Source organism: Aegilops tauschii, chromosome 4 (genome assembly GCF_002575655.3).
Source record: "Aegilops tauschii subsp. strangulata cultivar AL8/78 chromosome 4, Aet v6.0, whole genome shotgun sequence".
Lineage (NCBI taxonomy): Eukaryota > Viridiplantae > Streptophyta > Magnoliopsida > Poales > Poaceae > Aegilops > Aegilops tauschii.
This window is the reverse complement of record NC_053038.3, coordinates 218,224,200-218,250,893: the sequence shown is the minus strand read 5'-3', so window position 1 is coordinate 218,250,893 and position 26,694 is coordinate 218,224,200. Positions and strand designations below refer to the sequence as shown.

Genomic DNA, 26,694 nt, shown 5'->3' with positions numbered 1-26,694 from the left:
GCTGCAAGGTGGTGCAGCGGCCCCAAGGAGAGGCACGCGCGCTCCCAGCACCGCCACGCCAAGACCGCGCGACGCCCGAGGTGGTTGTGCACGAGCGCCAAGATCAGGCTCCACCTCCACGGTGGGCTCCCGTGACCATGGCAGGATGCCGTGCGTTCGCCCCGGAGCTGCGCCGCGTCGTCTGGCCAAGGAAGTTCAAGCCCGACCTGCCTCCGCGCTACGACGGCACCCGCGAACCTGCCGAGTTCCTGCAGCTCTATCAGTTGAGCATCAAGGCGGCCAACGGCGATGAGAAGGTCATGGCGAACTAGTTCCCCATGGACCTCAAGGATGGCGTGCGCTCGTGGCTCCTGAACCTCCCCGCGAGATCGATCTCCTCCTGGGCGGCGACCTGGGCGCATCAAGCAGCAGCCAGGAGAGACCTTGCAAAAATACATCAGCACTTCAACAGCGTTCTCCTCAAGATTCCCAAGGTATCGGACAAGGCCGTCATTTCGGCTTTCACTGATGGCGTCCGGGACGTCAAGATGAAGGAAGAGCTCACCATACAAGAGGACCTATGCACGGCTCTGGAGATGTTCAACATGGCTACCAAGTGCGCAAGAGCTGAGGAAGGTCACCTCTCCCTCCTAGAGCTTCCGTAGGCTGACCCAGAAGACAAGAAAACCAAGGCCAAGGACGTGAAGCGCAAGGGGCCAGCTGTGCTTGTAGCCGAACCTGAGATGAAGCGCGACTGCGACCACCCGGAGTCATCCAAGGGTAGCGCCCATTCTTCGTCTTCCACAACGTGCACGACCACAACACCAATGACTGCCAGGAGCTCTGGGCCATCCATGACGGGCGCTTCGGTTGTCACCCCGAGCGCAACGATCGAGGCTACGGTCGTGGAGGAGGCCGAGGTGGAGGACGCTGGGACAACCGCGACCCCCGCCAGGACTGGCGCGATCAGCCTCATGAGGACCGCTGGAGGGATCAGCCTCGTGAGGACTGTCCTCAAGGCAACGCTAGCCTTCCTTCGCTGCCGCCGCCACCAAGACGGAATGATGACCACCACCAAGATGATGGGGCTGGGGGCTTCCAAGAGCTTTGTGCCATCGCTTGCATCCTCGGCGGCGCTCAGGCCCCAGCCTTCCATTGCATCTTCAAGCAGTTTGCTCGCGAGGTGAACGGGGCCCTCCCCAAGCTCGAGGCAACACGTCCGCTCAGGTAGTCCAAGTACACCATCACCTTCGACTCTTCTGACCTGCTTAAGTGCGCGACCACTGCTGGCGCCCTCCTAATGCTCTGGTCGCCTACCATCAGCAACGTCCTCGTCACCAAGACACTCATCGATGGTGGCGCGGGGCTCAATGTTCTCTTCGTCGAGACGTTCGACAGGCTCCAGGTGTCGTACGAGCAGCTTCAGCCTACCAAGCCTTTCTCAGGAGTGACCGACAGCTGCACCACCCCGATAGGGCAGATCCGCCTCCCTGTCACTTTCGGCAAGCGCGACAACTACCGCACTGAGCTCATTGACTTCGACGTCGCCCACATTCGCCTCCCATAAAATTCCATCCTTGGGTATCCGGCTCTGGCCAAGTTCATGGCTGCGGCTCACCATGGCTACAACATCATCAAGATGCCGCGAAACTGCGGTATCATCACGGTCGCTTGTGACAAGAAGGACGCAGTGTGCTCCCTTGAGCGCGCCTACCAGGCTGCGGCAATCGAGAACCCGGATGATGAGGGTGTTGTCTATCCTCCTGAGGCCGTCCCCAAGAAGAAGGAGCTGCTCCACCTAGGACCTCAGGAGGATGGGGCGGCCGATGGCCCTGCCTCGGGACCTACGCCCACTAACGGGGCGCCTTCCCCTCTCGCATAGGAAGGCGCGCACAGCGCCCCTCTCAGGCTGGGCTCGGGGGCTCTCCTCTGGAGGGCCTCAGACCTGGCCAACGTCACGAGGGCGGTGGTCGGACACCATGTGGAGGCGTGCTTCAACGTGCGCTTCCACGAGGAGGGCACAAGGCGCGAGGCGCCAGGTTCTCAGGAGTTCATCAGCAAGGCGGTCAAGGAACTGCAGGAGGCGCAAGCTATGCGTGGTGAGCACCGTCGCCCACCCCCCGGTGCAGCTGCTGCCCCTGATGAGGGCAGCGAGCTGCGCGTCCGCATCAACATCCCAGGGCTCAACAGGGCCGCGTCTCAGGAGCTCTTGTGGCCGTCCCACGTTGTCCAGTGCGAGGGCCACCCTCACAGCTACGTTCGCATGCCTTTCGGTTTGCTGAACAGGGCTGTCGCACACCAGCGCCACATGCGGGGAGTGCTGGCGGCTCATGAGGCCAGACACTAGGATATCCTGTCGGAGATGGCGATGGATCCTCGCGAGCCCCCCGGGCCTCCAGAGCCTCGCGAGGTTCAAGACCTGGGTGACCCGTGAGGAGCGACTTCTGCAGCACGTGTCTTCACCTACTTCAACACTTCTTCGGCAACGATGCGAGGTGACATCTTTTGGGGGCGCCCCTTGGGTTGCATTATCATCAAGCCGTATGGGTCCGTCCCTGCGGCATGTATCATTCTTTGCATCTATCAGAACTGGCTTTATCTCTCCTATGAGTTGTTGTATGATTATCACATGTCTGTCTGGTGCTTCCTCGCCATGAACGTCGTACGCCCTTGCAAACCCACCCATGACCGCTTCATGATTAAGGACTGGCACGTCTGTGCTCGGGTCCGTCCCTGTAGCGTCGATAAACCCAAGTGGCTGAGCTCTAGCTCGCAGGCCAGCTCCCGTGCATGTCACCTCCCATGGTCCTTGGTGCCTTGTTCTCGCATGAGCTAATCGTGGGTGGATGAGTTAGGGCGCGCGACTCGGTGCCTCGCCGTGGTGGAAGCCGTGCGCCCGTTGTCTTTCTTCAAGACTTCTGCATGAGAAGACTGGGCACGGCGTCTGTGCTCGGGTCCATCCCTGCAGCGTCGACAAACCCAGCGGCTGAGCTCTGTCTGGCGGGCCGGTCCCATTCACGTCACCTCCTGGGGTCGTTGGTGTTTGGCCTTCTCATGCTATAACCTCAGGAGATTCACTCGGCTCAGGATGCCTAACCATCTCGCAGGACCATCACAAGTGTTCCGAATCACATTCAGGCGCAACCCGCCTTGAGGTAGGGCCTCGTGAGTCCCGCGATGGCTCACGAGTGCCCATACACACCTCCTCCAGCCCTGCCGTGCAAGCCACGTGTCAGGACGGGGCTGTCCACGCCCCGGAGTCTCCCCTCAGAGGGAGCTCCCACACACATACCAGTGGAAGCCCCATGCTCCGCGCTGGCGGATGACACGATCAAGGAGCGGCTATGCCCGTGCAAGCGCAGAAGCACCATGCTCCGCGCTGGTGAATAAACAACTGAGGGCAACCTCGCGGTTGCAGACCTCAGGAGAGCCGCCACGCTCGCTGATCAGCCTCACCGCACCGCTCTTCCCTCGGGAGAGTTGCGCGAGGGGGCTGGGCACGGGGGCTACGCTCAGGTCACGCCTGACGTACGCCACCTTGCCAGGTCCCTCGGACCTGGTCTTCACGCGCCCCTCCCGAGCGAGGGCTCGGCGAGGAAAGGTATGGAGGTTTGTTCGTACGTCAAGGGGGACCCCTGGGGCCTATCTGGTCACGTAGACCCTCACCCTTGGTCTCGTCCTGGTGATCCGGACGCCCCAACGGTGGCTGAGGTATGCGCAGGGCCGGGCCCTCCCGACGCAGAAAGCTAAAACCTACTCCCGCATCTTCTTCCCGAGGGATGTTCGTATGGCAAGGGGGTCTCCTGAGCATCGCGACTCAGGAGCCTCATTGGTCACGTAGCCCCTCACCCCTTAGTCTCATCCTGGTGATCCGAACGACCCAATAGCGGCTAAGGTATGCGCGGGGCCGGGCCCTGCCGACACAAAACACTAAAGCAAATGGGAGGGAAATCGCAGAGCCCCAGCAAATTAGTACAAAACATATTGTCTCTTAAAGCTCAAAGCATAAAGTTCTGACGCCTCCACGAGGCATGACAACTGTTGCAGGACTAAAACAAGGGGAAGTGCCGCCTTCGAGCCTCTTCCTCAGTCTTGAGCACCGCCGTCGCCCGCCTGGGGAGGCCCGCCATCGACAACGTCGCCACCGTCCTTGCCGTCACCCGTGGTCGCGGGGTCGACACACAGGAACTTCTGCAGCAGGGCCTCCCCCTGTTCTCCCACTGCCTTGGTAGCAGCATCGTGGAGCTCAGGATCCATGGGTTCGAGCAGCGCACCAAGGTCGAAGCTGGGGTCCCGAACATGGAGGTGGCTGAAGATGCGTGTCGCGGCCGAGGTAAAAAGCGTGCGGCCCTCTCCCTCCACCATGGGGCCCACTCCGACGATGCTCTCCAGCGCCGTGGCAAGCTTGCGGAGCAGCCCGGCGGGGCCTTCCCCCCGGAGTGGCCATTGGCTTCTCGTACCATGCCCCGTAGAGGTCCTGCAGTGCCTTGCGGGACCTCAGCTTGAGGGAGACAAAGGCATCACGCCCCACGGCGACTGCCTCTTCAGCCGGCGGGAGGAGATTCTCCCTGGTCTCCAGCCGAGCTTCGTCCTTGGAGACGAGCTTGGGGTGGGAAGCTTGGGCCGCCTCCACCTCCTCCTTCAGCTTCTCTAGGCGACCGCGCTCCGTGGCCCGTTCCTCGGCTCCCTGCTCCAGCTCAGCGTCACGGTCGGCGATGCAGCCTCCCGAGCCTTCAGCTTCTCCTCCTGCTCCTCGAGCTGATGGGCGCGGGCGGCTGCTCGTCACGGAGGGCCTTCAGCTCGTCCTCCGCCGCGCTGCAGCGCTTTTCGGCGGCTGCTTCACCGGCTAGCGCCACATCCCGGGTAGCTGCCGCTACGCTGGCCACCTTCCTGCCCTCCTCGACGGCAGCCTCGGCCTGGCCTCAGGCCGCCCTGACAGACGAATCTGCCTGGAGCCACCCCGAGACCAGCTCCAGGCGCCCCATCACCCTGCGCCGGCCGGCACACCTAAGATCGGCCCGGAGCCGGTCCAGCACGGAGACGTCCTCTGTAATGCCCCGGACACACCAGCCGGTGGTCGTTACTCCTGGCGGGATCTAGGCTGGCCCCATAGATCAATACTAGTCTTTTCTGCGCACTTTGTCCTCACTCATGCGCACCCGGGACCAACTTCCTGGCCGGTCACCCATCATGAAACTAATCCAAGCTGAGCAAGCTTAACTTTGGAGTTATGTCCGAATGGGCTCCCTGAAAATAAGGAATTCCTTATTGATATGAGTAGTCTATCATCCCTATTAAGCAAGGCTATCACATACACCCCCACTCAGAGGAACCGACGTCCTCGTCGGGCCACAGGAACGTTCCCTCTTGGCACATACGTCTGTGCATCCAGTCCGGTACATGCGCCATGCTATGTGCCAATATCACAAACGTCGTGAAAAACATGACCGCGCACCTGTCCACAAATATCTGTGTAACTGCGAGGGTCGGCTCTGATACCAACTTGTAATGCCCCGGACACACCCGCCGGTGGTCGTTACTCCTGGCGGCATCTAGACTGGCCCGACAGATCAATACTAGTCTTTTCTGCGCACTTTGTCCTCACTCATGCGCACCCGGGACCAACTTTCCGGTCGGTCACCCATCCTGAACTACTCCAAGTTGTGCACGCTTAACTTTGGAGTTTTGTCTGAATGGGCTCCCGAAAGAGAAGGAATTCCTTATTGATATGTGTAGTCTATCATCCCTATTAAGCCAAGCTATCACCGCCTCCTCCAGAGCGCCGGTCATGGCAGAAGAACCATGGCCCGCTGGCGTGATGGCTTGGGGAGGAGACGACATTGGCGCCTGGGCCGACGAAGCTAGGGCGCCAAGGACGGCAGGGGGCTCCGGAGCCCTCGGATCCTCAGTAGGCGCGCTGAAGACGAGCGCCTGCGGAGTCGGCTCTGACGCCCCGAGTTCGATGCGCCAGGTGTATTCCAGTCATTCGCCGTCGTTGCCATGTCATTTGCTCGCGTGTTGCACTTTGGCATGCCATCATGTGCATTTCATCTGCCTGTTTTCCAAAACTTGCATCCGTCCGGGTCTCCCAGTTCTCTCCGTTGTCTGTTCTGAGCCCAGCTACTCTCACACGCACCCGTCGCACCTCCCAGATCATGTTTCGTGAGCGGGATAAAAATATTCTTGGAATGGATTGAAAGTTGGCGTGTGGACTTGTTATAGTGTAGGTGGACCGCTTGCCAAATTTCATCGCAATCGGAGTCCATTTGATGCCCCAACGGATAACTACAGCGGCACTATAGCCGGTCTATTCGTCGGACGTTTTCGGTATCCGGAAACCCGTGTCGGGCCGCACTTCTTCTCTCTCTTCTCAGCCCAAGGCCTCCTACACAGCACACTAAACCAGCCCACTAATATGAAGAAATCTATTTTGTCATGTACATGGATACTTACCTCATGCAAAAATAGGTATTGCCTGGAAGATGATATCATAGAGGAAACAGAGCCAGAAGCCCACTTGCAAGGAACAATTCAAGAACAATGCTCTATAACAGAAAGACACTAAGAGAAATAACTAAAACTGCATATGAATCTAAAAAACAGGTATTTATGATTAACTTTTAAATTCTTTTTTCATATGTTTTATGTGCTAATTTAACCTACGATGGACAGGAAAAGTTCTATACTGCAGAAGCAACCATTAAGTCAATTGATACATCAGATGAGTGGTACTACATAGGATGCGGCAAATGTAACAAAAAACTACAAAAAGAAGGGAATCACTTCTACTGTCCAAAATGTGAGAAAGAACCTGAGAAGACATGTCCAAGGTAAATTTGATAATATCTCATGTTTTAGGTAGTAATTTATCCTCCACTAACCACATGTGTCATTTTGTTACTAGGTACAAACTTAAGCTAGAGATATGTGATCATACTGCAACAACAACTTGCACCATGTTTAAGACAGAAGCAAAAAAACTGATTAAGCAATCTGCAAGATTCTTGATAGATAGGGATGACTGTGATATCCATGAGCAGGCAGAAAAATTTCAGAAAATATATGGGCAGGGATTGATTTTACAGTTCAGACTGAATGACTATAATTTTAAGTACGGTTACCAAGATTACACTGTTCATAGAATTATTTTTATACTCTGAAGAAGATTCATCAGTACAACATGCTAATGTTGAACAGGTATTGTCTATTTGTACTATGATGCTCCATAACATTTTGTATATGTGCATGCCATATTTTACAATGAATGTTTATGGAAACTAACTCAATTTGTCATGTTTTTGTAGAACACTACGAAGGGCACTAAAAAGGCTAGGACTAGGAACACATGTCGCGTTGTACATTCTGATGAAGAATCAGAAGAGGATAGCCAGGAGAAAGATGAATGCAAATTCAAGGAATCTAGCCCCAAAAGAAAGCGTACAATAAGCATTATTGAAGACGGAGATTCCGAAAAAGATGGAACTGAGAATTATTCAAAGACTAGCATAAGGCTTACTAGTGTTGATAAGGGATCTAAGAAGAAAGGAATTCGGAATGATAACCATGTAAGTTTCTTGGTGCATTTTCATGTTCTTTCATAGTTTGTTGTACACCTCTCTAATTGGTATAAATGTTTCGCAGGAGCAAGTGAACAAATTATCACTTTCAAAAACTATAAAGCAAGAATCAGAGGATGATGAACTCACTATTGACCAGAGTAAAAGGAGTAGGAGACGGAGCACAGGTCGTGCTGCAAATCTTGACGGTGAATCAAAAGCTGAAGGTGCTCAGGAAATAAACAAATCCAAATCCATGGAATCAAGCCCCAAGAGGAAGCGTGTTGTAACACGCCAATGCGCCAGTGTTGATAACAAACCAGTAAACAATCACCATGAAGAAAAAACAGAAAAGGAAGGTAATCAGGAGCACAATGATTCAAGGCCTAGGACAAGGCTTAGTTCTGTCGATAAAAAATCACTGTGCAAAGGCATTTAGAAGTCTGGTGTATTAAGGACTCAAAAGACAAGTCGCTAATTAGTGGAGATCCATTAGTTTAGGATTTAGTACAATAGATGGGAGCATCACATTTGTGTTTTATATGAACTTCGTCATTGTTTAAGATATTTATAATAAACATAAAGGCATACCTTTGTGTTAGTAAGTTATTATTCTCTCTATTATTCAGAAGTAAATGTTTGGTGAAATTCTGAATAGTCTAAAACAATTCAATCTTAGTTATCTTAGTTTCTTGCTATATGAAGAAAGCATGACAGCTAAAAGAACAATTCGGCGGTTCATGGTTGAGTCCATATTTAATTCTGTTGTAGCATTTGATCGCCAGCATCAGGAACTGATTTCTCTCCGTAAGTGCATCCCTTTTAATTAGAAACAACAATGGAGTTTCTCCATCCTGTTCGCCAAATTTGTACCAGGTGCCAACTCTGGTAGGAATTGATCAGGGTGCTCTCCTCATATGTGCTAGCCTCCCCAAGCTAGCCGGTGGAGGAATTGATCAGCTACCTTTTTTACATGGATCAGATAGCTTTTTGGTACGACTAACCTCCCTGCAGAATCAATCAATTTGTTTGCTTTGCTAGCTTGGTTGGGCTCACACGTTTACAGAGGAGGTCCTGAGTGCAAATTCAGTGATTTCCTGAAGTCAGTTTTTAGCTTGACCTATGTTGCGTACATAGAGATTTCCCATACACTAAGCCTGGGGCATAACCAATTCTACCTGTCACCCTAGCGTACATAGAGATTTCTCATACACTAAGCCTGGGGCATAACCCATTCTACCTGTCGCCCTAACTGTGACGTACATGCTCCAGTCCGCACTGCATTCCGTATTGCCATCTAGCCCTATCATGCGTGGCCGACCATGACTCAAGTTTAGATTGGAATTAAATATTGGTTTTTCCATGAAGACATGTAGATAAGCACGAGTTCTGGATGGTTAAACACACGGATAGAAATTTGAATGAAATACATAGACTATACGTGTATGGAACGGAGACGTGCATATATAAGACATCCAGCGCTAAGACTAACTGCTCAGATCTAAACGTATGCGTGACAAAATCTACACATGAACTCTTATCCTCTTATCTCTCTTTTGGTAGAATATAGTATCAAGTCAATTCGTCGACATCGCCGCCGATCACATCCTTCATCCCGGCAAGACATCACCTCTGATCTCATCCTTCATCACGTACAGGCGATAATTAATCCTTACACGGCAAGCAGTAAGGAGCGGATAGGTTGTGTGCCAGTACTTGCAGGTATTCATTACCAACTTCCACTATTATATGCATCAACTTCGTAATCTCATCAAATATGCTTTGTTAATTGCAACTACAGAGAAAATGATGAACAAACATCAAAATTAGTTTGCCAATTACAAACCATATAGTATGTCCTCTGCTTAAAAGGTAATAACACATGTACATGATCTACAATTCTTTGTAGGAGAACAGGAATATTTCCAGGAAACTGATTGATCCAGACAACATCCTTCAAAAGAATGTGGTACCTGACATATGTACATTAAACTTATCATCAGCAACTCAGAATTTCCGGACAAGTAAAATAAGGTGCTTACAAGATGTGCTCAGTATCATGTACTGCTTACATACTTTGTCATAACCCCGATGAGGAATAAAATTCTAAGAAAGTTAAATGATTGATTTCAACTATCAATATGATACTAGCCCATCCAAGTGCACGGGTCAACTATCAAAATACTTGATACTCTTTGCATGTTGTTGTTCTTGGACAAAATGCTTACATTTTTCCCTCATATTTTTCAGGATTAACTACCTGCAATCAGCATGCGTCGAACTCGCAATGGACTCGACAAAAACAACAATAGGTATTCGTTACCACAATACAAAACAAATTATATACCCATTAATTTACATAGATTATTAAAATGGCACCAAAATCTAATGTAGCAATGAAAGACCTGACAAAGCAACCTCCAAACTTGCCAGTCTACAATCTAATGATAATCAACCAGACATCATTAGAGCAGCAATGAAGGATGCTACACGGAAAAGGAAAGAAATACTTCAGCAGAAAAGGAACCAGGTGCTTATAAGATGTCCTCACTAGCGTGTACTTAATTTTTTTTGTGATGTTCCCAGTGAGGAATAGATTTCAGTTTCTACAGTCAAGGTTAAATATCCAGTGAGAAATATCACATGGGGTAGATGCCAGATCTTTGGCTCCAGAAAGGAAATACGGTTAACTTACATATACTTAATTCTATCTGCATGTTGTTGCTCTCAAACAAAGCGTTACAATTTTTTCCCTCATTTCAGGATTCACTAGCTGCACTCAACTTGCGTCGAAGTAACGGTGGACCAAATCAAAACAGCAGAAGGTATTCATTACCCCAATACCAAAAAATAATTATATAGCCATTAATTTACTTGGATTATTCAAATGATACCAAAATATAATGCAGCAATATATTGGGTGATCAAACAATACAAATACCTGAGCAAGGAACCTCGCAGCTTGCGACACTAGAATCTAATGATAGTCAATCAGATATTATCAGAGAAGCAAGGAAGGAAGCTAGACGAAAAAGGAAAGAGATACTCCAGCTGAAAAGGGATAGCAAACGAATAAGGACAGAAAAGGACAATAATGGCTGTGAAGTATCAAATATAGCAAAGGATGTCACTCAAGTTTCAAATTTGGGAAAACCAAATTGCGTTTGTGAATTTTGCAATGCCATTATGTGGCATGGAGGGAGAAGCACAAACACACGTAACATCACAGTTCCAAAATTTGGTCTCTGCTGCAAGGAAGGGAAAATTAAATTACCACCACTGAAACAAGCTGCGTTGTATCTCCGACAGCTACTACGTTACAATGAAAGAGGAGAGTCATCCAATTTTCGCCAGAACATCAGGTTGTACAACTCCATGTTCGCGTTCACTTCAATGGGAGGAAAGGTTGACTATGAAATTAATAAGCAGACACCTGGACCATATGTTCTCCGTTGGAATGGCCAAAACTACCATCAGATTGGCACTTTACTTCCTAAAGATGACGTGACGAAACCAAAATTTGCCCAATTGTACATACATGACACAGAAAATGAAGTGCGTAACAGGATTACTGCATCAACTTCAATGGAGAGTAAGACAAAGCTAGATGAAAACATTGTGAAAGGTCTACTAGAGATGCTAGATAAGCACAATGTTTTAGTCAAATCGTTTCGTATGGCAAGGGACAGGTTCGAAAACTGAGATATTAAAGATGTAAGACTAAGATTGATCAGCAAAAGGTCGAAAGATGGACGGCAATACAACCTCCCATCTGCCTCAGAAGTCGCATCACTAATTATCGGGGAACAAGATGGAGAAAATAATGAATTTGATATAATAATTGAGACCAAAGACAGAATGTTACAGAGGATATCAGAGTTGCACCCAAGCTATATGTCAATGCAATACCCCTTGCTTTTTCCATATGGAGAAGATGGGTTCAGACCAGAAATAGAGTGTCAAAAAAAGAGAGGCGACAAAGGTAAGAGAAAGTATGTAACAATGCTGGAGTTTTATGCGTATCGCATCCAACAACGTCTTAACCAAGCAACAGTCTTGCAAATGAGTGGACGTTTGTTCCTACAGTTCTTAGTTGATCCAGCAACGTGCATTGAACAATGGAGACTAAATTGGTACAGGACAAACCAAGGTAAGCTGAGGACAGAACTGTACAGAGGACTGCATGATGCAATAGAAAATGGAGATACGCGAACTGAACAAGTTGGCCAAAGAATCATACTACCCTCAACATATAATGGTAGCCCTAGAAATAAGCAGCAAAACTACCAAGATGCCATGGCGATTTGTCGTTGGGCTGGCTATCCTGATCTCTTCATCACTTTTACATGCAATCCAAAATGGCCGGAAATACAGGATATGCTGGATCTGACTCCAGGCCAGAAACCTGAAGATCGTCCAGACATTGTTGCCAGAGTATTCATGTTAAAACTGAAGGAACTTATGAATGACATAAAGAACGAGAAGTGTTTCGGACAAACAATTGCGAGTAAGTTTACCAACCAACTACAGATTTACTATTGCCTACATGATTGTCCTAAATAATTTCTTCTCAAATTTCTTTACTTTCATGCAGTTGTCTACACGATAGAGTTCCAAAAAAGAGGCCTCCCTCATGCACATATACTGGTGTTTCTACATCCAGATGATAAAGATCCCAGCCCTTCCCAGATCGACAAAATCATATCAGCCGAAATTCCTGACAAGAATAGTGATCCCGATGGGTATGAAGCAGTGCAAAATTACATGATACATGGTCCCTGTGGTCAAGCGTGTTACGAAAGAAACTTAATATTATTAGGAGGCCAAAGGCAACATATATACAAGTACATGAGGATGCCAAAAGGCTAGAATGCAAAAGACCAAAAGTCATCACTAATATAACTCTAACACCCCCCTCAAACTCATGGTGGATCCACAACACTGAGTTTGGAGAGGTGAAATCTATGGTGTGCTCTAGTCCGTGCCTTCGTGAAGAAGTCAGCTAGCTGTAACTCGGAAGGTACATACTGAAGAGCAATAACATGATCCTGCATAGCAGCGCGCACGTAGGAAGCATCAACACCAATATGCTTGGTAAGCTCATGCTTCATGGGGTCCCGTGCAATGTCGATAGCACCTGTACTGTCGAACAAGAGAGTGGTAGGTGTAGTAACAGAAACACCAAAATCCTCCAGTAGCCATCGTAACCAAGTCACCTCTGCCGTCAGAAGAGCCATAGCTCTCAACTCGGCCTCAGCACTCGAACGGGAAACTGCAGTCTGTTTCTTCGTCTTCCAGGAAATGAGAGAACCACCAAGAAAAGCACAGTAAGCAGAAAGTGAACAGCGATCCGAAGGATCACTAGCCCACGTAGCATCTGAATAGGCCTGAAGCTGTAATGAGCTAGAACGGGGGAAAAAGAGACGATGAGAGATCGTGCCACGAAGATATCGTAGAACATGAAGGTGACTATAGTGAACTGAAGTGGGAGCGGAAACAAACTGGCTCAAAATATGGACAGGATATGAGATATCCGGACGAGTGACGGCAAGATAGACAAGACTTCCAACAAGATGACGGTAACGCGTCGGATCAGACAGGAGCTCGCCATCAGAAGCGCGAAGGTTAACATTGAGCTCCATAGGAGTGCGCTCATCACTAAGAGCCGCACGAGCAAGAATATCCTGAATATACTTTTCTTGGGAAATAGAAAAGCCATCAGAGGTGGAGGAAACCACAATCCCAAGAAAGTAACATAGAGGACCAAGATCAGACATAAGAAACTGTTCATTGAGACGGGCCTTAACAAAGGCAATGTACTCAGAATCATCGCCGGTGATGATCATGTCATCAACATATAGAAGAAGAAGAGTGCGACCACGAGCAGAAAGGTGGACAAACAGCGCTGGATCATGAGCGTTGGGCGAAAAACCAGCTGCAGTGACCACAGAGGCAAAACGCTCAAACCAAGCACGGGGGGCTTGCTTAAGGCCATATAGAGAGCGACGAAGACGGCAAACCATGCCATCAGGAACTGAATACCCGGTGGTAGCTGCATATAAACTTCCTCACGCAACTCACCATTAAGAAAAGCATTCTTAACATCAAGCTGAGACACAGACCAATGGCGAACAGAGGCCACGGCAAGAAGTGTGCGAACAGTAGTCATATGGGCCACAGGAGCAAAAGTCTCATCGTAATCACGACCATGCTCCTGCTGAAAGCCACGAGCCACAAGACGAGCTTTATAACGCTCAAGAGAACCATCAGAGCGAGTCTTAATCCTATAGACCCACTTACAAGTGATGGGACGAACACAGGGAGGAAGAGAAACCAGGTCCCACGTGCCATTGCGCTCAAGGGCAGCAATCTCCTCTGCCATCGCAAACTGCCATTCAGGATGAACAATAGCATCTCGATAAGAAGTCGGCTCAAGAACGGTGGAAATACCATAGTGAGAAGGAGAATAATGGTCAGGGGGCGGACAAGGCCGAGAACGAAGACCATAAGTCGGGTGAGAGGAGGAAGATGACACATTAGAAGTAGAGGGCACATCTGTAGACTTATCCACAACACGTGAATGGCGAGTATAATGAAAAGGAAATGAGGGAAGAGGTTGAATCACTGAAGGTGGAGACGGGGAATGTATCAGTGATGAAGGTGGAGAAGGGGAATGTATCGGCGATGAAGGTGGAGAAGGGGAAGGTATCGGTGATGAAGGTGGAGAAGGGGAAGGTATCGACGATGAAGGTGGAGAGTCATGCGATGAGGGAGGAGAAGAAAACGTAGGAGAGGACATGGTCGGATCTGCAACAGCAGGACGAGGAGTAGGAATACTGGGCACAAAGGGTGGTGTATCTAGAAATGTAAGAAAAGAGATGTCCTCCGTAGAAAAAGCGGAGCGGGATGGACGTGGGTAGAAGGGACGAGATTCATCAAAGGTCACATCCCGGGAAATACGCATCCGGCGACCGACAGGATCCCAACACCGATAGCCCTTATGCTCATCACTGTATCCAAGAAAGACACACTCAACAGACTGAGCGGTCAGCTTGGTGCGTTCACGAGGGACAAGCAAAACATAGTAAACGCAACCAAATGAACGGAGCGCCGAATAATCAGGAGAACGACCAAAAAGATGCTCGAGAGGAATACCACCCTGTAGAGCAGCAGAAGGTTGAATGTTGATGAGATAGGTGGAAGTGGTAACAGCCTCGGCCCAGAAGTGAGCCGGAAGAGATTCAGCAATCATCATTGCACGCGCCATCTCAAGAAGGTGACGATGCTTGCGCTCAGCCACACCATTCTGAGCATGAGCACCAGGGCAAGAGAACTGAGTAAGAGTACCCTGCTCAGCAAGAAATCCTCGCAGTGCATGGGAGATATACTCACCAGCTGAATCTGCGCGAAAAACACGAATAGGAGTGGAAAACTGGGTATGAACCATGGAGGCAAATTTTTTATATATAGGTAAGACCTCACTACAACTCCGCCTATGTCTTCTAGGCATAGCCGGTCCCAAGCCCGGGTAAAGGAGGAGGGTTGTGATAGGCTTGACGAGCCAACGTAAAAACTTGCTAGTCCCATAGGTATGAAACCCATTTGAGCAAGAGTAGTACTAGGATGGGTGACCTCCTGGGAAATCCTCGTGAAAGGGTTTCATATCTAAGGGTTGTGATAGGCTTAGCGAGCCAACGTAAAAACTAGCCAGTCTTTTGGGTATGAAACCCATTTGGGCGAGAGTAATACTAGGATGGGTGACCTCCTGGGAAGTCCTCGTGAAAGGGTTTCATATCTAGCCTACCCCAACTTGTTTGGGATAAAAGGCTTTGTAAGTAAGTAAGTAAGTAGGTAAGACCTCACTACGAGAAGACATGAAATAGATCCAAGTGTATCGAGAAAAATCATCTATAAAGATAATATAGTAGCGATGACCCCCTTTCAAAGCGAAGGGAGCCGGACCCCAAACATCAGAGTGAATGAGATCAAAAGGACGCTCGGACACCGACTCACTGTGAGGGTAGGGTAGCTGAATATGCTTACCAAGCCGACAACCCAGACAATCCAACGAAGCGTTACCAGAGACAGACCCCAGAACACCGCGATGAACCAAAGATGAGAGACGAGAACCGCATAAATGGCCAAGACGATGATGCCACTGCTGAAAAGAGCTGGTAGATGCAGCTACAGGGGGTGCGAGACTGGCGGTGGTCGCAACGGGGGGAAGACGAAGCCAGTCAAGCTCCCAGAGACCATCAGAGCATCGAGGGCCAGCACTAAGCAGAGCGCCCGTGCGATGATCCTGAATAGAACATGAATCAAAGTCGAGAATGACCCTACAACTAGAGTCAACAATCTGACCACCAGATATGAGCTGCATGGTAAGTCGAGGAACATGAGCGACAGAGGGAACATGAAATGAAGAAGTGCTAAGAGTGCCTCGACTAGCTACAGGGAGGGGAGTGCCATCAGCTGTAAGAACACGAACATGAGACTCCACAGGTTGAAAAGAGGTCAACGTGGAGGAATCATAAGTCATATGAAAAGACGCTCCAGTATCAAGAATCCATGGGGATGTACCTGAATGAGTGGAAGGTGGTTTCTCAGTGCCAGAAGAGTTAGCCACAGAACCTGTAGAAACCGTCGGTGAAGAATCCCAAGCATCAAGCATGCATTTCGGCTGTGCAATCTCATGTGCAGACAGGGACACGGCCGAAAAGGTCGAGGTAAAAACACTTGCCGATGATGAGCAATCGCCTCCACCCGTGGAAGCTGCGTGCAGAGTCGACCGGGAGTACCGAGTCGACGTAGAGCCACATGAGAAAGCCACTGAGGGTGTCGACATAGAGCGGTCACTACCAAACGCGGAAGCCGCGAGAGGAGTCGACGTAGAGCGACAATCACCAGGTGCGGAAGTCGTGGGAAGAGTCGACGTAGAGCGTCCACTGCCGTGCACGGAAGCCGCAAGAGGAGTCGACGTATAGCGACCAACACAGCATGTTGAAGACTCTGAAGGGGACAACATCGCAGACGGACATGCACCAAGCACCGAGCGATGGCGCATGTGCGAGACTGGATCAATATAGGGAACGCCTTCGAAAGTCTGTGGATGGCGACGAAGACGCATGCCCGACCGAAACATCATGCCAGTTTCTTTTTCTTCCTTTTTTTTGTGACAACAACGAAAAGATCAGGCAACAGCCGAAGAATCAGGCCTCAGGCCAACAGCCGAGTCCCAAAGGCAGCACCCCAGGCCAAAAACAAAGCAGACCAACTGCGGCGACTCGATTCAATCCAGCAGACGAACAACCGAGGCGGAGCAGTTGACCTCCGATAGCTGCTGCCTCTGCTTGATCTGGAGAGCTCTCGATCTGGAGCGGATGGATGCCCGGACACGAAACAACAGCAGCTATGAACGCATGCGCGACCACTCGAGCTCCCGCGGACAGCAGTGGAAGGCAGCAGGGGCGTGGACGAGGCCTATCTCCGATGGCGCCGCGGAAGGCAGTAGCGGCGCGGAGGAGGCCAGCGGCCGACGGCGCCGCGGAAGGCAGCAGGGGCGCGGACGAGGCCAGCGGCCGGTAGCCGCGGAGGAAGACAAATGGCTAGCGGCGAATACAAGCGGCCAGCGGCTCGATCGATCTGGACACACTCCGATAGGATCCAACACAGCGATGGATCAGCTAATTGGACGTCAAGCGCATGTAGCTGGAGATGGACGTACGCAAAAGCAAAATCACAGCCGGCAGGAAAGAGAGCAACGGCGGCCGTGCAGAAGATTGGATCGGGAGTAGCACGAGTTGCGACGTGCGAAAAAAATACCTAGAGCTCTAATACCATGTTACGAAAGCAACTTAATATTATTAGGAGGCCAAAGGCAACATATATACAAGTACATGAGGATGCCAAAAGGCTAGAATGCAAGACCAAAAGTCATCACTAATATAACTCTAACAAAGCACACCCAAAATCACCATGCATGGTCGATAAAAGTTGTGCCAAACATTTCCCCAAGAGTTTTTGCACTGAAACTACAATAGATGAAGATAACTATCCAGTATATAGATGTCAGGACCCCGATTCCAAGTCACATCGATCTAGCCGGTAACACCTCATATCACTTTGCGGCCTCACGCACGGTATTCCCATGGGTGTCGCCTTACCATGGCCCGGGACCGTTTGCGCCTTTTGGCTCACGTATATGATAGTGTCGCTAGCATCCATATGACAGAGAACCCGGGCCGACATGACTAGTCGTGAACCCAAAGTGGCACTAACTTATGGGGACAGGCATACATGAATCAACATCGAGCATGTCGGTCAGCAGCGTGCAAATCCGGGCTGTAGCACTGGGCTAACAGGACTCCGGTGAACCGGGCTGTAGCAGGCTAGGCAGGACTCCGGATGTCACCGCGTGACATTTCCCCGAAGGGACAGACACAGGAACGAAGTGAATCACATGCCGGCCAGTCAAGTGTTCCGGAGCAGTAGTGCTGGGCTAGCAGGACTCCGGTGAACCGGGCTGTAGCGAACTACTATGGCTCATGGAAGCACAAGACTACATTTCCCCATAAAAGAGGCTACCAAGGATAAACAACTAGGTTGTCGGATCCCACACATACCAAGCATTTCAATCATACACACAATATGCTCGATATGTGTAAATACAACATGGCATCACAGCATAACTCTACGACTCAAGTATTTATTCATTAGGCTCCGAGGAGCCAAGATATTATAAACATGGGTCTCATGACCCAACATTCAGAGCATACAAGTCAAAGCACATGCGGAAGCTTAACATGTCTGAGTACAGACATCTACAAATGAAAAAGGCTGAGAAGCCTGACTATCTACCAGATCCTGCCGAGGGCACAAGATCGTAGTTGAGGTATCAAGCTAAACGTCGAAGTCCACACGGAACTACTAGCGAGAATGTCGTCTCTCTGCAAAACATAAAATAGGCAAACGTGAGTACAAATGTACCCAGCAAGACTTACATCAGAACTAGCTACATATGCATCAGTATCAACAAAGGGGGTGGTGGAGTTTGACTTCAACAAGCCAGCTTTGACTCAGTGGCTATCCTAAACTATGACTGCAAGTAACTCTTTTGAGGTGGCGCACACGAGTCCACATATTCACCATATCGCTCCTGTCTCCCTACGAGAAGGCCATCCATAGCACTCACGCTTATCTTGCGAGTTTTAGAGTATCCACTTTCACTTGTCTATGAACTGTATAGGCAACCAAGTAGTCCTTTACCGCGGACGCGGCTATTCGAATAGATGATGTTAACCCTGCAGGGGTGTACTTCTTCACACACGCTCTCACCACTTATCGCCATTTACACGACATGTACTCGGCAACCTTCAAGCGGAAGCCCAGCGAGGGTGTCGGCCACGGCCTACCTAAACACTCAAGCTTCTAGTCAAGGTTTATCGCCTATTCAGGTTCCATCCGCAGGGAGTCCGGCCGAGGTTTCCACATACGGCCCCGAACGATGTGTACAGGGTTCCGAGACACCAAACGGGTGCCCGGCATGCCCGGCCACGTGCCTACCGCATCACAGCCCACCCCTCGGGTCAGCGCTGCGCACGGCCTCCAGCATACTACAAACACCAGAAACTACTTGCAACTCCTGGACTGAGGACAAGGGTGGATAAGAAGCCGAGAGGGTCCATTGGTTTCGGGCCCAATGCATGGTAGTAGCTGAATCTTAAATCACACATACAGGTCTCAGTGCTTAAGGACGGTTCCAATGAAACAACCCACCATGTACTCCTACATGGCCTCTCATCGATACCTTTACCAAATCGTGTTCACACACTTAGCTCACACCCAGTAGGACATGTTCATCACCATTCCAATTCATCCCCGATGAATCAGACCTGACTCAACTCTAAGCAGTAGCAGGCATGACAAACAAGCATGAATGAGTAGGCACATCAGGGCTCAAACAACTCCTACCCATGCTAGTGGGTTTCATCTATTTACTGTGGCAATGACAGGTCATGCAGAGGAAAAGGGGTTCAGCTACCGCAGCATGTAACAGTTGAATCGATGTTGTCCTAATGCAGTAAAAGAGAGCAGGAGCGAGATAGTGGGATTGTATCGGAATGAGCAAGGGGGTTTTGCTTGCCTGGCACTTCTGAAGATGATATAGCTCTTCATCGGTGTCATCGAACTCATCATCGGAACATACGTCTACCGAGGGGGAACAACCACCGGCAAACACAGAAAGAACACAATCAATGCAATGCACAATATGATGCATGATCATGACATGTCAATATGCTGTGATTTGAGCTAATGCAGCTAAGAACAGAAGGGTTTGTGTTGATTTGAACCAAAGGTTCAAATTCAAATTCAAACTAAGAACTTATAAAGTGCATTATCATGTTTTGATCTAAACAGCAAGGTTAAGTTGTTTAAGCATGCATGAAACCAGTACAGATGGGTAGATTGGATTTTTCTGATTATTTTTCATATATAAATCTTTTCATTTGGAGTTACAGATTAATTTCTATGATTTTTTGAAGTTTATAGCATTTTCTGGAATTTCCTGAATAAACTTAAATCCAGAAAATGCTTTACTGCGTCAGCATTGCGCAAGGCTGATGTCAGCAGGTCAACTGGGACGGTCCAGGTCAAACCTGACCAGTGGGTCCCGCACGTTAGTGTAATAGGGCAGGGACAGAGGCTGACCAGTGGGTCCAGGTCAACGTTGACGCGGCATGGTCAAAATGACATGTGGGGCCGACTATATTAACCTAAACTAAACAGGGAATAAATCTCGGGGTTAATTTAGGTGTGGGGCCCATAGTCAGTGAGAGAGGGGGTTAGTTAGCTGGGTCACTAGTGGCTAATGACAGCGCCACGTTAGCGTCACCGGAGTTACGCCGGCGGCGACCAAAAACGCGGCGGAGGCACACTAGAGGGGCTCGGGTTTCGCCTACGGTGCACCGTTCGGTGCGCCCTTTGGCCCTACGGAGAGCTGGCGCGATGGCGCGTCGGATGGTGGTGGTCTCCGGGCCTGGGGTGGCCGGAGTCAACGGCGGCGAGCTCGGTTGCGGCCGCCGGAGTTCGGGCGCGAGCGGGGACGCGGTTGCGGTGGCCGTGGCGATGTGCGTTTAGCACCTACGACGTCTACGTGGTGCGGTGAGTTCGATGGGCGCATGCCCAGGACCAAATGGTCACCGGAGCATCACCGGAGATGAGCGCGGGCGGCGGCGCGTTCGGTTGCAGGCGAGGCGACGGCTATGGCGCATGAGGGAAAAACGGAGAGGGGGAGCAGGAGCAGGGGCTCACGGTGGGTGCGACGAGCTGCTCAGCGGGCTCGGGGGAGGTCAGAAGCGAGCGGGGCGGCGGAGGCGATCTCGTCGTCAGGAGGTCGAAGACGAGCTCGATGAAGACGTTCGGGGGCCTCCGACGGGGCGTGGCTCGGTGAGGCAGTCGAGGAAGAAGTGGCGGAGCTTCTGGGCGCGTCGGCGAGGCGTGGGGGAGGCGGTGGCCGCGGTGGTGGCGAGCGGCGGCGACGAACCCGTTCGGGTAGGTGAGAGAGAGAGGTCCAGGGGAGGGGATGAGCACGGGGGAGAGCGGGAGGGGGTCGAGGGGAGCGCGTGGCTTCTCCGGGGACGTCCAGGGAGAAGCGGCAAGCAGGAGGTGGCCGGGGTGCGTGGTCGCGCGCTCCTCCTGGCGCGGTGGAGACGACGACTGGCAGCGCCAGTCAGCTGGGCCGGTGCAGATGGGTCGCCAGGTAAGTGGCCCAGGTAGGTTCTCTCTCTCTCTCTCTCTCTCTCTCTGGTTTTCCTATTTATTAATGTTTTCTATTTTCTGCAATTGGTTTTGATTTGATTTAAAACATCAAATCATTTTTTGAACTTTCTGTAAATTGTTATGTGAGCTCAGGAACTAGTCCAATGTCACAGGTAACTTACAAAGATATTTGAACTTTATTTCTTATATAACAGAAATAAATTCAACTCAAATATGTCATTGATTTAAGTCAAAGGCCCAAAATAAATATTTCTGTGATTCCAAAAATATTGGTTTGAATTTTACCTCTTACCAATATTTTCACAGAGTAACAGGAACATTTCTTTGGACTCATTTGATGGGAATTAAATGTTGATTATTTTTAAAAGGTTTCTGAGGCTTTGAAAATTCCCTCAATTCAAATTTTCAGAATTTAGACATGATGAACATGCAAGGACAAGCAAAGGATAAACTAGGGTTGTGACAATAGAAGACGAGATGATGGCAATACTGTGGACAAAAACGGAGTGAAGCTAGACAATAGATTTGTTGTGCCATACAATAGAAACATACTGGTCAAGTATCAAGCCCACATAAATGTTGAATGGTGCAATAGATCAAGGTCTATAAAGTATTTATTCAAATACATCCACAAAGAAGAAGATCGAACAACTGTATTAATAGAAACAGAAGAGCAACAAGGAGAAACAAGAGGTGGCAAATTAACAAACAGGGACGACGAAATCAAGAGATACATTGATGCTCGGTACATATCTGGATGTGAAGCCGCATAGCGCATATTTCAGTTTCCTCTTCAGTATAGAGAGCCTGCGGTTGAAAGGTTACAATTTCACCTAGAAAATGAACATGTTGTGGTATTCCCAGACTCTATGGATTTAGATAAAATCATATCTCGGCCTAACATAGAAAAGACAATGTTCACAGAATGGATGACAGCCAACCAATTGCATGAGGAAGCTCACAGTTTGACGTATGCACAGTTTCCAACCAAATGGACTTGGCATGCAAAAGAGAAAGAATGGAGGAAAAGACGTGGTGGTAAAAAAAACCATAGGCAGGATTTACTATGCACAACCAACAAGCGGTGAAAAATACTACTTGAGAATGCTTCTAAATACCGTGGAAGGATGCAGATCCTATGAAGATATCCGAACAGTTGATGGGGTTGTACATCCAACATACAAATCTGCATGTTATGCTCTTGGGCTACTTAATGACGACAAGGAGTGGAATGACTGCATCAAGGAAGCATCCCATTTGGCCTTTGCTCCTCAAATGCACCAACTTTTCTGCACAATACTTTTATTTTGCGAGGTGACTGATCCTGCAAAGTTGTGGCAAACAAACTGGGAGTTACTATCTGAGGACAAGAATACTCAATTTTCAGGCCCTATAACTCAACTCAGCGCAAATAAAGAGCCTCCTCTTGGCAGAGATCAAACATCTATTGGCTAAAGGTGGTAAGTCCCTCAAAGATTTTCCAGGAATGCCACTACCAGATAGTTCGATTCTTCAAGATATAAATAATAGATTAGTAAATGAGGAACTAAACTACGATAAAGATTCTTTAATAATAGAGCACACAGAGTTACTACAAAAGCTAAATCAAGATCAGAGGATGGCTTTTGATGTTATAACAGAATCAGTTAGCAGCAGTTGTGGAAAACTGATTTTCGTTCATGGATATGGTGGAACTGGAAAGACATTTCTGTGGAAAGCAGTCACGACAAAATTAAGATCCGAAGGAAAAATAGTTCTAGCAGTAGCTTCAAGTGATATAGCAGCACTTCTTTTACAGGGTGGAAGAATAGCTCATTCAAGATTTCACATTCCACTCAAAATCACAAACGAGTCCACATGCAACATCAAGCAAGGAACATTTCTCGCGGAACTAATAAAGAAAACTTCACTGATAATATGGGATGAAGCACCTATGACACACAAGCACTGTTCTGAGGCACTAGACAAGAGTTTGAGAGACATGCTTCGATTCACAAATGAGGTTGCCGAGCATAGACCGTTTGGAGGAATGACAGTAGTCTTGGGAGGTGACTTCAGGCAAATCCTACCAGTTATACCAAAGGGGAAAAGGGAACATATCATTTCAGCATCTATAAAGAGATCGTACCTATGGAAGAACTTTGAGGAGTACCGACTCACAGAAAATATGCGTCTGAATTCATTCGAAGGTAGTCCTGAAGAGAAAGCAAAGACAACAGAATTTGCAAACTGGATACTAAACATCGGCGATGGCACAACAACAACAATAGATGATGAAGACTGGGTTAGCATCCCAGAAGACCTTATTTTACATAAAGGAGATGACCCAAAAGCATCTATAGTTAATAATACATACCCTGAATTACACAACAAGTACACTGATAGAACATACCTAGAGGAAAGAGCGATCCTGTGCCCAAGGAACGAGACTGTTGACCAGATTAACACCTACATCATGAGTCAAATTCCTCGAGAAGAGGTAACCTATCTCAGTTCAGATACAACATGCAAGGCAATGTCTATGGTGGAAGACGAAGATATGTTGTACCCAACTGAATTTCTAAATAGTCTAACATTTTTTGGAATACCAGATCATGAACTGAGGTTGAAAATAGTATTACCAGTAATGCTTATGAGGAACATCAATCAAAGTGCAGGACTTTGCAACGGGACAAGACTAACAATAACACAGCTAGGAAAGCGTTTCATCGAAGGCCAGGTCATAACAGGTGCTAACATTGGTGACAAAGTTTACATCCCATGAATTATTATGTCACCAAGTGATTCAAAATGGCCTTTCATTCTGAAAAGGAGACAATACCCAATATCAGTGTGCTTTGCTATGACAATAAACAAAAGTCAGGGGCAATCTCTCAAAAAGGTTGGACTCTACTTAGAAAGGCAAGTGTTCACACATGGCCAACTCTATGTTGCAATGTCAAGGGTTACCAACAGAAATGGATTGCGGATACTTATATCAGATGAAGAGCGTCCATCCCACAAGGTTGCAAAAAACATTGTTTACAAGGATATATTATAGATATTTTTTTTAATAACTAGAAGTAGAAGTTAAGAACAAATACAAACACTCTTAAATGACCAAATATAATGTGTTGCAGACATAGTAGCCTTTTTTTCCGGAAAGACATAACAGCCTTATCTGTTTTAAATTGGTTTTTTAAATTGTTTTAAATGGTTATCTCTGAAATATTATATTTGTCAGCAAGGTACTTCTCTCTGCATTTACAGGTAAACAAAAATATGCGAGCAAGGGCTAACAACTGATTTGACAAGATCAATACCAGTTATATATGTAATCATTAGGGACGTGGCTCTAAAGTTACAGAGCCATTGAAGAACCAAGATCATTTTCTCAATTACTATAACTTTTTTTCTTACATAGCCTACCAATCATATCCAATTTCACAAATAATAGAAAATACTAGAACAAGTAATTTCGTAGCTGCATCTGCCAGCAATTTCATTGATGGCTCCTCTACCATCGTCTCCCAAGTACACTTTATCGTAAGATGCAAACATACGCTGCTCAAATTTATTTAATACACAGAGGAGATGGTAAGGCAAAGGGAGATACACACCTGTTCGTGCAAACGCACAGTAAATACGAAAAGATGCATACTGAATGGATAAGATAATGCCACTTTCTTTGGTAGATGGATAGGAGTTGCCGGCGCTGCTTCTGCATGAGGAAACTCCGCTCAGCAACGCGGGCGCCGGAGGAGATTGCAGCTTCGGCCGAGACGGCGTACCACACCGCAAAGGGGAACGGCCAGATGGCCGGCGCTCCAGCCGGCGGTATGATGCGATTCGCCACGGAGGACTATAAAAGGTTAATGATGCACGCACTGTCCATGAGATCCACCGGCGAATCCGCTCTCATGGTGCCGGTCAGAGGGGCACTACACACGACGGCAGCGCCGACCGCGGCCGCCGAAACCCGCCGCTCATGCTACCAAAAATCTGTGACTAATAAAAATGCGCACATCTAAATGGACATCAGCCACAGTGTAACTCACTACAGAAAATACAATTTCTATTTCAGTTGACTATATGGGATCAATTTTAGTAGTAACTAACAAAAAAAGTAACGAAAATCAGGATAATTATTTTTATCTTCCTGGCAATTCTATTCTAAATGGACATCAGAACTCCCTACAAATAAACTACTGTCTAAATACATCCAGTTCAGCGTCAAGTAATTCCGAAAAAAAGGAATATATTACACAAAATGAAACTCATAAAAAGAAAATACAGATGATAGCAAAATCTAATTGTTTAGTATACAATTTACCTAAGGAGTTTTCGAAGGAGTTCTAGAATTGATCGAGCAAAGTAGTAAGTTTAGGGATATATGATAATATTCTTAATTTTTATCTCAAGAAAAAAAAATTTGGTTTCTCAAAATAACATACTTAGCAATATTTATATCCAACAGTACATCCATTAAGGTCACAAAAAATCATAGCAAAAAAAACAGAAATCATAACAAAATCTAATTGTGTAGCATACAATTCACCAAACAAGTTTTTGAAGAAGAGCTATCGAGCAAAATACTAAGGTTAAGGAATGTCCTAATTTTAAATTCAGTCTCAAGGAACAAATTTATAAACTACATTGTAGCTTCTCAAAAGAACAAGTTTAGCAATCTTTATATCCAAGAGTACGTCGTTAAGACCATAAATAACTATGCATTGCCTTTCATGAAAGTTTACATTTTATCTCACAATAAATATGCTAGCCCGTGCAAACGCACGGGTAGACGACTAGTTAAATTAACCCTGATGCCTATGAACCTGAACCTTGATGTTAATTGAAGTATGTAATTTGTACTTGAAGTGCATGTCATGTTTATGCCCATATGTTTCATGTAGCATGTTGTTTCCTTGATTATAAAGTGCTTATTTGTTGTTTTGGGAACTTGTATTGAGTGTATGTGTTGAACCGTGGCTTCCTTTGGAGCATGCTCTACATGAAACTTGCTTGGTTTTGCATGTAATTTCATCCTGCCTTGTTGCATCCTTGGTTTGAGCATGTGTGCTTGATGTTTGAATGCATTTTGCATCAGTGCCATGGTTAACTTGTTTTGCTCATATCTTCTAGGCCGTAGCTCCGAATTAAACGAACTTTATATGTAACTTGGTTAGAAAGACGCGTAGGTCATCATGGTGCATTTTTAACTTGTTGTTTAACAACTTCAACCTAATGTGCTATTCAGATCTGGACCAATTTTGAAATTTGCATATGAGGACTTACCGGAATTGTTATATGTTGTTTTCGGCCTCATTTAAACTTGCTTTGATGTGTTGTTCTTGTATGCACCATCTCTTGTCATGAGTAGCATCATATAGCTTTATCATGC

At 47.8% G+C, this 26,694-nt stretch overlaps 1 long non-coding RNA gene across 10 annotated transcripts; it reads right to left on the bottom strand.

Annotated features, from left to right (window-relative positions):
* Positions 1–9,260: 9,260 nt before the first annotated feature.
* Positions 9,261–25,984, bottom strand: LOC109762817 (uncharacterized). 10 transcript variants are annotated; one of them, XR_012181854.1, is made up of 5 exons: positions 24,914–25,984; positions 23,936–24,117; positions 23,443–23,782; positions 10,477–22,638; positions 9,261–9,508 (listed from the first exon to the last, which is right to left on the bottom strand). It is a non-coding gene; the product is annotated as an uncharacterized lncRNA (long non-coding RNA). The 10 variants fall into 10 exon arrangements; XR_012181853.1 differs by having other exon boundaries at positions 10,477–22,121; positions 22,433–22,638; positions 23,443–23,509; positions 23,707–25,983; XR_002232780.4 differs by having other exon boundaries at positions 23,443–23,509; positions 23,707–23,782; positions 23,936–25,983.
* Positions 25,985–26,694: the final 710 nt, after the last annotated feature.